Genomic DNA, 15,120 nt, shown 5'->3' on the forward strand with positions numbered 1-15,120 from the left:
TGTTTGATCCAGAGCTCTCTTGGTTTCTCATAAAGAAAGACAACTCACCAGTCTCGTAAAAAAATTTAAATCCCCATTGAGTCTCTGGTGTTAGATGCCAGCTCCGCTCAAGTTTTTCTGTAGGCCTTTGTTGCATACGTCTTAGATACATTTGTTTCTTCCTAGGCGCGTCTAGCAAACCGTCAGGGCCTTTACGGCAAAGATGGATACTGACCAGTGTCTCCGCTATCATGATTTGAGCTTCAGGTTTGCAGTTTAACACCACAGCTTTAGCTCTTTTCTATGAACTATCAGCACGATACTCTCACGTAAATATATGAACAACAGGTCCGGCCCTTCTCCCAAACCACACCTCTGTGTATCACGTGTTTGGGTTGTTTTTTTTGTTTTTTTTTTGTTTTTTTTTTAAATCAGGATATGTTTTAAACTTAGACAGCCTTCATAAAAAACAGAGGCCTTCGTCTGTCTCCCCCCCCAAAGTTAAACGGTTCCAGTTGGCTCCAGTAATGCCGACTCCACTATTGTTTGGCAAATTATGCATCAACACCCTGCGACACTTCAATGATTTTCTCAACAAAAAAAAAAACCCTTGATCCTCTAAAGTAATGTTTGCCAAATTACATGCGTCTCTCGCTTTCAGATAACTTTGGCTGAGCTATTGTTTCTCAAATTATATGCGACAACACCTTGATTTTTTCTCTTTCAGATAACTTTTGGCACCTGTAATGACGCCTCTGTCACAAACACCCCCCTCCCTTCCCCTTCTCAACAAAAAGGCTCCCTTCAATCTCACACGTACGGGCCGGAAGCAAAGCTAGCTCAGAGGGCTTTTAGCAAAGATAGCTCAGGTGCTGCACCTGTCTTGAGTCATAAAAATACATGCCCATACATATCCACATCTTAAAAATGGCGCCAGCAAACCAAAATGACGACAGTCAAAGATGTCGCCGTCACGACTGGCGCCATCTTGATGCCCCCAACCCCGCCACAATTCAAAAGAGGGTGATTTATGATACCATAACAAGTCATAAAAAGGTCATAAAATTTTATGACCCCTAACTTATTTGCATATGAATAGAGATCAAAGCTTGGCGCATTGAATATCTGTCTCTCATGCTTGGTAGGCCGATTGATCACTCCAAATTGTCCCTAGGTGTGAGTGCGAGTGCGAATGGTTGTTTGTCTCTGTGTGCCCTGCGATTGGCTGGCAACCGGTTCAGGGTGTCCCCCGCCTACTGCCCGATGACGGCTGGGATAGGCTCCAGCACGCCCGCGACCCCCGTGGGGACTCAGCGGTTCAGAAAATGGATGGATGGATGGATGGATGAATTATTAAAATACACAATGCGATTAATTTGATAATCGATTCGTTGACGATTAATCAATTAATTTGACAGTAGTCATTTTTCTCAATTTTTTGAGGGGAAAAAACCCTATCTCATTTTGATCTATAAGATAATCAATGTTGTTCCCAACACATTCACATTTTGAGCTTTACTCACATTAAATACACTTCCATTTATTTTAAATACAAAATCCGAGATTAAGACCTAGTGCAGGGGTGTCAAATTTATTTTGGTCGCGGGCCGCATTGTAGTGGAGGGCTACGATGACTGTCAACCCAAATAAATGCATGAATGCCTCATATTATATATAGTATAAGCTACAAAACAAAATGTCAGGTTCAAAGTGCTAACTGAATATCTGAATAAGAGAAAAGGATCAGCAGACAAAAAACAAGTGAGGCAGAATATTGATTTTTCTTGCGAGGAGTGCGATACAGATTGTTTTCTACAATCTGACTACACTAAAAATCTGTTTACACTCTCGCTCTTTTTATTTGGAACGCCCTACCCACAGTGTGAGACGATTAGCCCCTGAGGGTGAGAGGAAAAAAGATTGTGGGCTTCGTCTCGTAAGAAAAGAAACAAAAAGTAATGCACAAAGTGTTGCGTGCAGATATGGCTATATCAGCAAAACAGTTTAAACAATATTCTGAGAGATAAAAAGAGAAAGTGATGTCCTTTAAGGAAGATCAGAAGGTTCATGACGCATCGTTTGATGTGTTGTTTTCACGATCTGTTCTGGTGGACGTCATTTTTCTGCTGAGATGTCAGCAGTATCTTGTTTGACACAACCGTCATCTCGCCCCTGACTCAGCCGTAATCCTTCTGTTCTGTTACTGTCACGCCCGTGCCACTTCGCTCAGCCACACCCCTTTCGTTACCGTAATGTCTGTCACCTGCTTCCTCTTGTTACCCTGTGTATTTAAGCCCTGCCCGTGTGTTTCTCCCTGTCGGTGTCTACTGTTGTGTCCATTCCTGTTCGTGCCCAGTGTTCCTGTTCGTGTCATCTGGTTTTCCCTCGGTCTGTCTGAAGGCTCACGGTCAGATTTTTAATCTTGTCCAAGGGGACTTCATGCCGGTCAGTCTGTCTGTTTTGCTGGCCGTGAGTCTTCCTCCCGTCTGTGTCGTTCGTTACCCACCTGCCTCCCTTCCAACTCCTTTTCCCTGCAATAAATCCTGGTTCAAGCTGCATTTGGTCGCCCTGGCTCAACTCATTCCTGACAGAAGACACCGACCATCACAGCGACCAGCGCTTGGACCAACCTTTGCCGGCTCCCGCAACTGCTGCATGGTCGCCAAGGAGATGAATTCAAGCGACGCAAGATGCACGGTTGCCCCCCCCCAAAACAGATCCGACGGCGCGGATGTTGCGGCCGCCACTTGTTCCGGCGGCGCGGATCCAGCGGCTGTCACCGTCGGCCTTCAACGGTGCATGACGCACGGCCGCCCCCCGACCCAGTCCCGACGGCGCGGATGCTGCGGCCGCCACCAGTTCCGGCGGCGCGGATCCAGCGGCCGTCACCCAGTCGGCTTCAACGGCGCATGACGCACGGCCGCCCCCCGATCCAGTCCCGACGGCGCGGATGCTGCGGCCGCCACCAGTTCCGGCGGCGTGGATCCAGCGGCCGTCACCCAGTCGGCCTTCGGCGGTGTGTGACGTGCGGCCACCTCCCCATTTCCTCCCGGCCCATGTTGGACAGTCTTGGATTTTTTTTCTTTTTTGGGACGTCGGGAGCCGTCCCTTGTGGGGGGGGTACTGTCACGCCCGTGCCACTTCGCTCAGCCACACCCCTTTCGTTACCGTAATGTCTGTCACCTGCTTCCTCTTGTTACCCTGTGTATTTAAGCCCTGCCCGTGTGTTTCTCCCTGTCGGTGTCTACTGTTGTGTCCATTCCTGTTCGTGCCCAGTGTTCCTGTTCGTGTCATCTGGTTTTCCCTCGGTCTGTCTGAAGGCTCACGGTCAGAATTTTAATCTTGTCCAAGGGGACTTCATGTCGGTCAGTCTGTCTGTTTTGCTGGCCGTGAGTCTTCCTCCCGTCTGTGTCGTTCGTTCCCCACCTGCCTCCCTTCCAACTCCTTTTCCCTGCAATAAATCCTGGTTCAAGCTGCATTTGGTCGCCCTGGCTCAACTCATTCCTGACAGTTACACAAGATAAGAATAAGCAACGCAAAGCAGCAAGCATACTGAGCAGTAACATTATGACTAAATACTCATTAGAGAACGCATGATAACATATATATACAATTTTTCTAAAATTCCCCCCTGTTTATCATAAGTTCTCGGGACTAACTTATCACCCATATGGCCACTTCAAAACATTTTCAGCCAAGGGATCACATTTCGCAAGAACTAACTTACACTTGGGAGGAAATTGAGTCTTAATCGTCAAAGCCAGAGTCAGGAAACAAAATTCGCTGACAGAGTCGTCACTAGAGAAAGAACTCCCGTCGATCGAAAGGTCATCCCATTGGAGCAACGGAAAAGTCTCAGCTGGTGGAGAGATAGCAGTTGTAATTAGCCTGTTAATTAAGAATCGGAGACAAGGAATGCAACAACATCCACACAGGGTCAAAATGGCAGAGAAAACGGCAATGGAGACCAGGACCGAGGAAACCAGGGTGGGGTACTTTCCGAACACGTTCAACCAGTCGGTCCAAACCTCCGTGTTCACCCCACTGTGTTCCTTCATCCTCCCATTCAAGGTCCGCAGACCTTCAAGGGCCCGGGACAGGCTTCCGTAGGCTGCAGTATTATTTGGAATAAATGTGCAACATTGCTCACCAAACATGGCGCAGACACCTGTTTCCAAGCCTCTGCACGTTGTAATGGATGTAGTTAATCCTGTCAACATTTTTGTTAAGAGTACACCACCAACACAGGGCGGATTCAAAACCAGCTGCTATCTGATTCACCAGCTTATACTCATCCAATACTCCTCTAGGAACACCAATGGCGTCTATGTAAATTGGATTAGCTGCGCCCTGTCATTCGGCGTTTCGCTTCGTTCTCGGCCAGAATTCGGGCACTACGGACTTAGCAAAAGATGTTAGATCATAAGAGGACATTGGTATCAAATGAACAGGAAACAATAGGGTTACCAAAGCGCAAATTCCAGAGCTGTTTAAAAGCAACCTATCATAAAGTTTGTTACTATTACACCAAAACCAAATATCACTACGAGCAATGGGCAAAAAAGGGGCAGTGACATTGGTCATGGACCCACACCATGGAGTAGGTAGGGCGCCAAGCTTCTCACCGGTACCAGGTAATCTAATGCATGTAAAATTACCCTTAGCTACATCGGACGAAAAAAAAAGGGGTTTATATTTTGTCATAGAGGCAACAGGGGAAACCTTATCCCATTTAAAACAATCATGAGTGGGTGAAATGGATAAGTTTAACATTAAAACAACAGCACACTTAGGAACTATATTTGCAGGTATGATTTTCAAAAGAGGTCTTGGACCCATACATGCAATGCAACTGGTGTTAGCCATCTTTGCGGCTTGCTCAGCCATAAGAAGCCAGTTGTTGGTTTGACCGCTTACTCCTGTGGAGGCTACAAAATAGCTGTCTACATCAGTGAGGAGCATACTTGTGATTTTTGCTCCTGCTGACAGGGTGTAATTATTTATAACGGGACGGTCTGCGATCGACATTGTTTTGTTAATGCAAATAGCAATAGGAAAGTGAGGATCAATTCCAGAGGACCAAGCCCACAGTTGAAAACCCCAACAGGAATTGTTAAACAAGGTGGCATTTGGAGGACGAATTTGACCATCAGGGATTGTAAGAGTCAAAAGGAGGCTTGTGCCCTGATTCTTCAAAGTTACTCGTTTAGCAAAGAACACAGCCTCTTCACTGGAACTAGAGGGCCAAAAATCTTGCGTTTGTGTGGTGACAAGGGTGCCCCAGTCGGTGCTAACCGGGTGGCTAGTTAAATACCACCAATATCCGAGCCATTTATCCCCAGTAGTGGGGTGACCATTTCGAAACCTTTCAAACTTTTCATAGGTAAAATAATAGAAGAAGATGTATTAGGACCCACAGTAAACATTAATGAGTTATTATAAGTCCAAGACAAAAGCCATGGCACGCAAGTTGGAATGCGGACGGTTTCTGGTGTACAAACATGATCAAAAGGGGATTTTGTGTTGCGCTTATGTCTAGCAATTTTTCCCCATGAGCCATATTGATTAGAATCAGCGTTGGTAGTTGCCTGAGAGAAGAATGTTCGAGGCTCATGGTACTCTATCCATAAAAATAAAATAACCCCCGAAAAAAATATATATATTGTCATGCGGTCGCGTTTATTTTTTCGGTTTTTTGTCTCGTCAATTGTCGTAACTTTACTTCCGGTTTTATTTTGTCATCCCTTCCGTTTCAGTTCGTGTTTCCTTCCTCGGTGTTTGGTTGTCTTGTCTTCCCTGATCCCGATTGTGTGCACCTGCGTAATCGACACTAATTGTCATCACCTGTGTCCCCGCCCTTTTGTGTGTATTTAGTCCGTGTCTTCCCCTTGTCTTGTGCCAGTGTGTCTTGCCTCGTCCCGACCACCAGCGATCCCTTGATGTCCGAACTCTCTGTAAGAACCCTCCTTTTTGTCTCGCCACCGAGCGACGCTTTTGTTTGTGCCTTGGTCTCCATCGCCTTTTTGTCTCGCCCCAGTGCGACTCCTTTAGTTGGTACTTTTTGCTACATGTTTTCCCTCGTAAGAGGCGTTTTGATTTGTACTTTTAGCCTTTTGACTCGCCTCAGTGCGACACCTTTTGTTTGTACTTTTTGCCACGTGTTTTCCCTCGCAAGAGGCGATTTGATTTGTACTTTTGCTCAGTGTGCTTGCTGGAATAAATCCCAGAAAGAAACGACTCTGCATCCGAGTCCTCCGTCTTGTCCCCTGCCTGACAATATATAACAATAACACAGACCAGCAAAAGCAACCAAAAGCACATGGTAAACTTTGCGCAGGCTATAGCCCGATTAAAGCACTTTACGAATGACTCTCTAATGCTCATGTTTTGGATCTCCTCAGAGTCAACACCCTGAGCTTCGGGTTGGTGTCTTGGAAATTGGCTTCTGCTAGCTTTCGTGTCAACCCTGGATCTTGGCACCAGGATCAGGCACTATTACCAGACTTTGCTCACCTTCCGTACTTAGGTTGGGTCTGCGGAGATCACCTTTTTACAATGAGATAAATGCAGAAAACAAATAAATGCAGAAAAAAAACAATATTCTTTCCCTTCACATTTATGTAATTGGATATAAAACATATATATTGTCTGAAACGGATACAATGGAGTCGGAAACTTTCCTCTCTGAGGTCTTAAATTGCCTTGTGAAAAAGCTGCAAAACCGTATGTCGTATAAATAGCTTCAACTTGTTTCACCATACCCCCCCGTCGAGACATGACTCGAAATAGCAGCCCATTTGAACAAGTTACGAGGCAAGACAGGTTTGCCCAAAGGTCACACAAAAAGACCATCAGTGTTTTTAGTTGCACCCCGCTTTTTCCAAGTCGTTCCTGGGAGGGGCTCTGAGACTGCATGTCAAGCAACACATCAGGGGAGATGTGTGACATCGAATCATGATCTGTGAGAGACGAGAGGACATGGAGCAGGCCTTCTGCAGTGGCCTTAGCGGATTTGTCAGCAAAAGCATTACCGAGAGAAACAGGATCAGAGCTTGCAGTGTGAGCAGCAAATTTGAAAACCGCCACCTTTAAAGGTAGCTGGACAGCGTCCAAAAGTTGAGTTAGTAATGTGGAATGGGTAGAAGTTATCATGCTACGGTTGCTCCACCGCTGAGCAAAAAGGTGCACTGTAGCAAAAGCATACTGACTTGATAGTCCAGATAGTGACGGACTTGTTTGCAAACAATTTGCAGGCCCCAGTCAAAGCAATGAGCTCAGCGGCCTGTGCTGACATATAGGATGGCAGTTTAGCAGCCTCCAAGACTTCGTCAGCAGTAATAATGGCATACCCAGTAAGGGTCACACCAAATTCATTTTTCTTAGAAGACCCATCAACAAAACCCACATGACCATCTGGCAGAGGCGTATCTCCCAAATCAGGCAGAGCTTTTGCAATCTGTTGAGCAGCATCGACACAATCATGGAATTCGCCGTCGTCAGGAAGAGGAATGAGACCCCTGGCACAAGGGATAGCCTTCTCATTGATCAATCGTGTATCTTAAATCATGCTTTTCCTCCTATGAAGCGACTATGTACTTCAAACCCAAACGGCACCATTTTATAGGGAAAAAATTTGTTGAATTTATTTGTTTTTGACATAATACTGGTCGCAAATTTGCATGTAGAGCATTTTTGAGTTGTTGATCATAGACATCAGTTGAACACTCTTTCTGGTCTGTGTCTAAAGTCTTCAAACAACTCATCTTCTTTTTGTTTAGTTCGGCCAATGTCTGTGTAATTTGCTCTACGTTGGAATTTTATTTTTGTCCTGCCCAATAGTTGGTCAATTTGTATTTGTAATGGCACCCCGTTATATTCCAATGGACGGCCCTGGAGATCAAAAGGACTCCAGGTGCCTTTAACGCTTGCCCAATGTTTGGTTAAGGATGCCATGAAAACCTGTTGTACTTCATCACCTCTCAAATTATAGGAAGCAATGAATTGTTTAATTTGGGGTACAAAGACGGAAAGGATGGTTCGCTTTGCCGTGCCGCAACATCTGTCTTTGTAATTTGATCATTTTTCTCATTTTCATTCATCACATTCTCAGCTGCGGTTCTTAAGCGAGTTCGCGCTGACACTGTGTCATCATCTTCCTGTCTGTGCAACAGCAAGTTCTTTCTTCGTCTTCCTTATCTTTCAATTTTCCTCTCATCTGGGAAAATGAGAATGTAATTTTGCTTTTTAATTTCTAATTTTAAGTCTTGCAAAATTGCTATATCCTTACTGCACCGAGATAAACTGTTAAATATATCTTTAAAAACAAACAAAAACAATCTATGCTCCTGCAGAGACTCTTCAAAATGGGACCCAAATGTCAGATTACAAATCAAACCTCCTCCTTCACTCTCACATTTTTTGATAGAACAGTCTACTTAGCTAGACACTGTCATATCATACTAAATAATGGCCTGCAAATTAAATATAATGTTGCTGTGGTCCCTCAAAACATGTGACTAGAATTTGGACAATTACTAACCCCCATCAATTGATAAATTATCTCCTCACTAAAGTCCTAGCCTGTTAACCTATCTGCATCAAGAAGACATTTGCAATGCAGGGGATAAGAGAATAATAATAACACCATTGATTTCTAATCATTAACCTAATTTTACCCAGTTCTACAATGTATGTTTTCTCTTACTCTCACATTTTTATGTGGGTTGGGCACTCTCCTCGTCGGACGAGTTTCTGCCCACAACCCTCATATTATCTATAATTTCAAATTTTTACATTTAACAATGCAAATCTGATAAACCATTGTCTAGCACACCGTTTTTCGTGCACCAATTTAATGCAATTCCAACCTTTATAAAAAACTGATACACAAAGACAAACATACACAGAAACAAACACACGGGCCCACAACATAGACATGACCATCTTCCCAGCTGATAACAAGGGTGGGGAGAGCAACTGAAGTGCAGAGAGCCTCGCCACCGCCACGTCGCATAATGCAACCCCCCACCTCTGTCCAAAATATGCATTTGTCAAAATATTTTATATTTTCGGTGTCGACCCCTTCCATTAATTTCCAATCTTTGCATTTTAATTCATGTCGGGGTAGCGACTTTTGTTTGCTATTTGATTTTCCCATGGTTTATTTTTTCTAAATTTCGGAGTTGGCAATTCGAATGGCACCTACAGTGTCCTAAAGCCAATTTAATTCACAGGACAGTGGTAAAATATTCAATGAGTGGTAAGTCTCCTTTCCTCTGCTTCCACACAAAACCACTGTTACAATCCTGTGTGTTTTATATAAAGGAGAGCTCAAATGAGGTCACTCTCAGTCAAACCACACACACACACACACACACACACACACACAATGCGCACTTTTATCGTCTCACAGGCAAGCAGGGGAGTCCGCCCTCCCGTGGATTTTAACAAACTCTTTAACCTTTCTATTGTGTAAAAAAACTTATTTTTGCCCTTTTCTTGAAGTAGATATTGAAGTGTAATTTGGAATTCCCTCTCTAATCCTGTAGGTGGCGTTAGAATGTCCACCTGGCGTCAGTGACAGGATTCTATTCTATATTTGCTGGTCAGGGAGAATTCAGTTTCAGCAATGTGTGCAATCCTATAATAAGGTAAAGTGGCTGTTGTCGTCCATCACCAACAGCGCTGGTCAAGATCTCCTTTTTAGGACTGAAGTAAACTAGTAGATTGAAAACCGCAGCTGGTGCACAAAGCCATGACATCAGCTCCTTGCCAGGTATAAAAGATACGGGCCTGACAGGGGTTGGGGGGCTTTTTACATCCATGCCTGGGGCCACTCAACTTTTTGGAAAGACTTCACTCTGACATCGGTTGAATAAAATCTTTTCCCAATCAGCCGTGGGTCTCTGAAGTGCTTATTTGTCGGGAAACAGCCACCGATCACCGAGTGTTTTTTGGAGACCAGCGAAAAACCATATACCACATTTTTGGCGTCACGAACAAGATTCGTGTTCTCCAGGGGACCGTCCCGTCCGCTCTCTCCGCGAGCATCCAGCGGCCGGCCGACGACCTGTATTGAGGTGAGTTGCTTGCACTCAAAGTCGCCACAGCATGCTCGCTCTTGGAAAGGGGGGGAGGGAGCGTTGTCTCCCGCACGGAGAACGGATCTGATGGGGCCACGGCGGGGTCCAGGGAAAGTTGTCTCTCCTAGTCAAAAGCCGTCATAATGCGACTTTTGAAGGGGGGTGGCCCCAAATAGAGACAGCGAAAGAAAAGTAAAATAAAAACAGAAAAAATAAATAAAAAACAATAAATAAAAAGGGAACAGTAACAAAACGTTTTGGGGATTGCACGAGTGAATGGCATGTCTTGTGAGAATGATAAACGAGAAGAAATAAACGCCCCAGGGAGGGTGAATGTGAAACAGGACAGGTTGTCGAGAACAACGCTGGTCGGCTGTCACGAGAAGAAAATAGTAGGAAGTCCCATAAAACGTGGACGTGGAAATTAGTCGTGTCAATGGTCCCGCGGAGGATCGAAATTTTAGCAGTGTGATTGTGGCGGAAACACAGTTACGATTGAACTATGCTGCGACAAGATATGGGTGAATCCACACGGGCCAGGGGCTATAGCCGAGATGTCCGGTGGGAGCCTAGTCTCTGCCAAAGTCCAGCGCAAAAGGGAGGTTGCGTTGACCGCGTTTGGCCAATAGGAACGAGCGCAACCTTGGCATCCGTACTGTGAGAGTGAATGGAAGAAGATATCAGGCCAGGTCAGGGACCTGTGGGCCGAAGAGAATGATGCGCGCGAAGCCACGTCGTTTGGGCACTGATCGAATTAGAGGTGTATGTGAGTTATAAGGCTTGTCAATTTAAATGCTGGTGTAAGAGGCCCCCAGGTAAAACTTAAGAGGACTGGCGGTTTTTGAATATTGATTAAGCTGATACGATCTGCTTGCAGTTCGATTCCTCTATGGGGACGTCTGTCAAAGTTTGATAAATTTGAGCCTGTACAGACCGCGTTTGGGAAATAGGTGCTGAACGGCTTTTGTGTGTAGAGATCCCTCTGTGTGAAAAAGGGAAAATGTGGCAATGAGGCCTCTTGAAATGCAAGGATTGGTATACCATGAAAGAAAAGTAATTTGTGTGCACACTTAAGTTAAATTCTGCAGAAAATAAAGGGGAAAATATAAAGCGCTATTAGAAACGAAACGAAACGAAAGTTAAGTAAGACGTGCGTATTTGTCACCAAACACCAAACTGCATAGCAGCAGTTGGCAAGCAGCAAAACGTGGAATGGATTCGAATCCTGCTCTGTCTTCTATGTTTGTGCGTGAGTGTTTATCGCTCAATGGCGTCTGTTTGTGATTGTCTGCGCGTGCAGAGACGTGTGAGATCCTATGTGTGTGTGTGTGTCTGTAAGTGTACCCATGGGTGTGTGTATGTGAGCGTGCGTGTGTGCGCGATCGTGAGTAAGTGTGTGTGTTTGCTCTTCAGTGCGTGTGGGTGAGCGTGCTTGTAGAGGCAGCAAAAAGCTAAAAGGATAGTGAGCTTCTCGGTGCTCTGGGGCGCGTGCCCGCCTGCGGTGCCCGCTCGGGGAGGGGAATCTGGCTTCGGGGGCGGGGCAGGGAGTGGCCAACCTGTACCTGCCCACCGTGTTTCAAGGCTAGGCACTCCCCGTGTGGGTGACGTGGGGGCGGGGCGCGGGGGCGGAGTTGTGCCCATTTTGGGGCCTACCTTGCTGGTAGCGAGAACATGTGACAGGATGATGGAGGATGGCATGCTGAAGGAGCAAAAGAATGCATGACCAACAGTGGAGGTCCTGAGGTAATTGCAACCCAGGAGAATTAATGTGCCACAGCTGTCTAACAAGAAACAAGAAGCACGGGAATGCTACCTAATACGACACTAATATAGATGTGCATGTATGCATCTCAAGAAAGAGTGTGGTCCCTCATTATTTATGAGGGACCACAGTCTTTCTACTAGGGTCAGCTGGCGCCCCCTAGACCCTCTGGGAACAATGAGAAATTGGAGTTGAAGAAAAGCCCAACTTGTTAAATTTAAATTAAAGACAGAATGATAAAATTAAAAAACAATTATTGATATTGCTCTCTGGGGCTCTCCTCAATACTTCTGATTTTCTGTTTACATAAAAAACCTGAGACGGCGGATACATCCGTTTCTCCAGGGGGACAAAGAGACACAGACTGAACTTCCAAGTCGTCTGGAGAAGAGCTTCGTAGAGCGTCGCATTCAAATTCTTAAGGCCAGTGTGGTTTTGTCCACAAACTCTTGCATTTCACTCTAACCTGGGAACAGGGATTGCATAGCAGACTGACTACAGACTGATCATTGTAAACTTGTGAACAATTGTTTTTCAAACAAGGTGTCATCTCCAACATAAGTTGAGTGCGGGTACAGAAATAGCGCGGACGGAATACACCGGATCAAATATCAATTGAGACAGCCGGTCTTAAGGGGTCCATCTGAGGTTCGCATAATCGTATGTCCATTGTTTAATTGATATTGTTACCTGCAATCAAACCAAATAAAAAAAAAAAAATGGGAGAAAGGAACTATGCTAGGTAGTGCTGAGAAACTACCCGCTTATTAAGGGGGTTAAAGAAATATCCAAAAAATTGAATAAAACACATCGAGAGGCCTTGGCCGGTGGAAGGGACTTTTAACAGGGAAGTAGTTGAGACTACTCCCCCCCACCATTGACCCTTTCCAGTTTGCGTACCGTGCCAAGCGGTCCTCTGAGGATGCCATCTGCTCTGCCCTCCACTCGGCCCTCACCCACCTGGAGAGAAAGGACTCATATGTGAGGTTGCTGTTTGTGGACTTCAGCTCTGCCTTCAACACCATTGTGCCGCAGCGACTCATCTGCAAACTCGACGAGCTGGGCCTCAGTACCACCCTCTGCAACTGGCTACTGGACTTCCTCTGTCAGAGGCCTCAGGTGGTGCGTGTTGGCGACACAATCTCCGCCAGCATCATGCTGAGCACGGGGGCCCCCCAGGGCTGCGTGCTCAGTCCATTGCTCTTCACCCTGCTGACGCATGACTGCACTGCGACCTACAGTGACAACCGCATAGTGAAGTTTGCTGACGACACGACTCTGGTGGGTCTCATCACGAAGGGCGACGAGACTCGGTACAGGTAGGAAGTTGACCTTCTGACCACGTGGTGCAGGGACAACAACCTCCTGCTGAACGTCAATGAGACCAAGGAAATCATTGTTGACTTCCGGAAGGGTCACACAACACACCTGCCGCTGATCATCGACGGTGCTGTGGTGGAGAGGGTGAGCTGCACCAAGTTCCTGGGGGTGCACATCAGTGAGGACCTCTCCTGGTCCGCTAACACCTCGTCACTGGCAAAGAAAGCTCAGCGCCGCCTGTACTTCCTGCGGAAGCTCAGGCGTGCATGTGCTCCTCAGGCAGTCCTGTCTACATTCTACCGTGGCACCATTGAGAGCGTCCTCACCAGTTGCATCGCTGTCTGGGGTGGTAACTGCACTGAACAGAACTTGAAGGCCCTGCAGCGCATAGTGAATACGGCTGGTAAGATTATTGGTGCTTCACACCCCTCCCTGAAGGACATTTACACCTCCCATCTCGCCCGCAAGGCAACCTCGATTGCCAGAGATGTGAGTCACCCGGCTCACTCTTTGTTTGACCTTCTGCCCTCTGGGAAGAGGTACAGGAGCCTGCGCTCCCGCACCACCAGACTCGCCAACAGCTTCTTTCTGCAGGCTGTTAGGGCCCTGAACTCGCTACCCCCTTCTGCGTAGCGTGCGGCACTGTTGCGCTATTTTCGGGAATGTCTGCTGTACGCGCACTTGCTCCTTTTTTTCTGCTCCTCTTATTTATTTATTTATTGTTGTGTTATTTATTCATTATTTATTCAGCACGCTTTTGTTATACTTGTTTGTCTGTTGTGAGCCATGTCTTGTCACCGTGGGATAGGGGGAACGAAATTTCGGTTTCTTTGTGCGTCTTTGGCATGTGGAGAAATTGACAATAAAGCTGACTTTGACTTTGACTTTGACTATACGTGTACTAGTATCAGCATACAAGGCAGGACATAAAAAAGGAAAAAGAGGAGAAAAGAGGAAGGAAAAAAGAGAATGGGAATTGGGATTGTTAAAAATATTTGACGAAGAGGGACTCAAATTGAACCGAGAGTTCCAACAGAGAAAAGAGAAAATTAAAGCTGAAGTGCAGAAAAATATGGAAGAAGCTAAGACACTAATGGAAAAAGCAAACATGCCTTTTTCACGTGTCCCCTATTAAGAATCCCCCACCGTATGATGTGAGTGAAGACCGTGGAAATGTCTATCCACAACTTCCGATAATCAACCAGGAAGGAAGTTATCAGCTGGAGACAGAGGATAAGGACATTGTCGAAACAGGAAGAGCAAAGACCACCATCATCATGCACCCTAGCCCGACCCGCAAAAGAAATAGAACACGATTTGCGAAGCATGACACTTTTGACTACACCAGAAAGGAGCTGCAGTATGACAGCCAGAGTGATGCTGAAGGAGCAGCGGGGGGCTATGACCCCACAATCAAAAGCATTTCGAAAAAAGCGGAGGAAAAAGGACGCACTCCGGGGAAAAAGATTAGAACAAGAACATATTTTAGTAGTACCTACAGTGGAAGCGACAGTAGTGATGATGACGGGGGAGACAAGGATCCTACGCCTACCTCATGCTCCACCCCCACGGCCATGGAGGATTGGAGAAGAACCGCCTTAATGAGCATTAAGAACAGGAAAAAGCAATGCCTGGAGGAATTGGACTGGAGTGTGGAACCAAAGGAGCAAGAGGAGCTGGAGGAACAATTGCAAAGGTTGGAGGTCGCTGAACGCAAGCTGAAGAAAGAAGCGTCCAAAATCCCAGCGTCCCTTTTGAGCCAGGGGCAAAGATCAAGGCGGGCAAATACAATCCTACCAGTTTTGGTGAGAGGACAACAGCTGGAATACAAACCATGGCAGAATTCCGACATGTCAGCCATCCTTGAGAAGCTGCCCACCATTCAAGACGGAGCACACCCTTGGATATCCAAATTGGAGGAGTGCATGGTGGGAACCCAATTCGCGGTAGGAGACATTAAGAGGCTTCTGGCTAACG

At 46.1% G+C, this 15,120-nt stretch overlaps 1 protein-coding gene and 1 long non-coding RNA gene across 2 annotated transcripts in view; both read right to left on the minus strand.

Moving 5' to 3' along the window:
* The window catches only part of dpm2 (dolichyl-phosphate mannosyltransferase subunit 2, regulatory), a 258,461-nt gene that overhangs the window by 202,122 nt on the left and 41,219 nt on the right, over positions 1-15,120 (minus strand). The window lies entirely within an intron of this gene.
* LOC125979868 (uncharacterized) overlaps positions 1,754-15,120 on the minus strand; it is a 54,235-nt gene continuing 40,868 nt past the window's right edge. Inside the window, exon 4 of the long non-coding RNA XR_007485473.2 lies at positions 1,754-2,176. This is a non-coding gene — a long non-coding RNA (uncharacterized lncRNA). The remainder of the gene's footprint in view (positions 2,177-15,120) is intronic.

The sequence above is a fragment of the Syngnathus scovelli genome, chromosome 13 (genome assembly GCF_024217435.2).
Source record: "Syngnathus scovelli strain Florida chromosome 13, RoL_Ssco_1.2, whole genome shotgun sequence".
In the NCBI taxonomy this organism is placed as follows: Eukaryota; Metazoa; Chordata; class Actinopteri; order Syngnathiformes; family Syngnathidae; genus Syngnathus; species Syngnathus scovelli.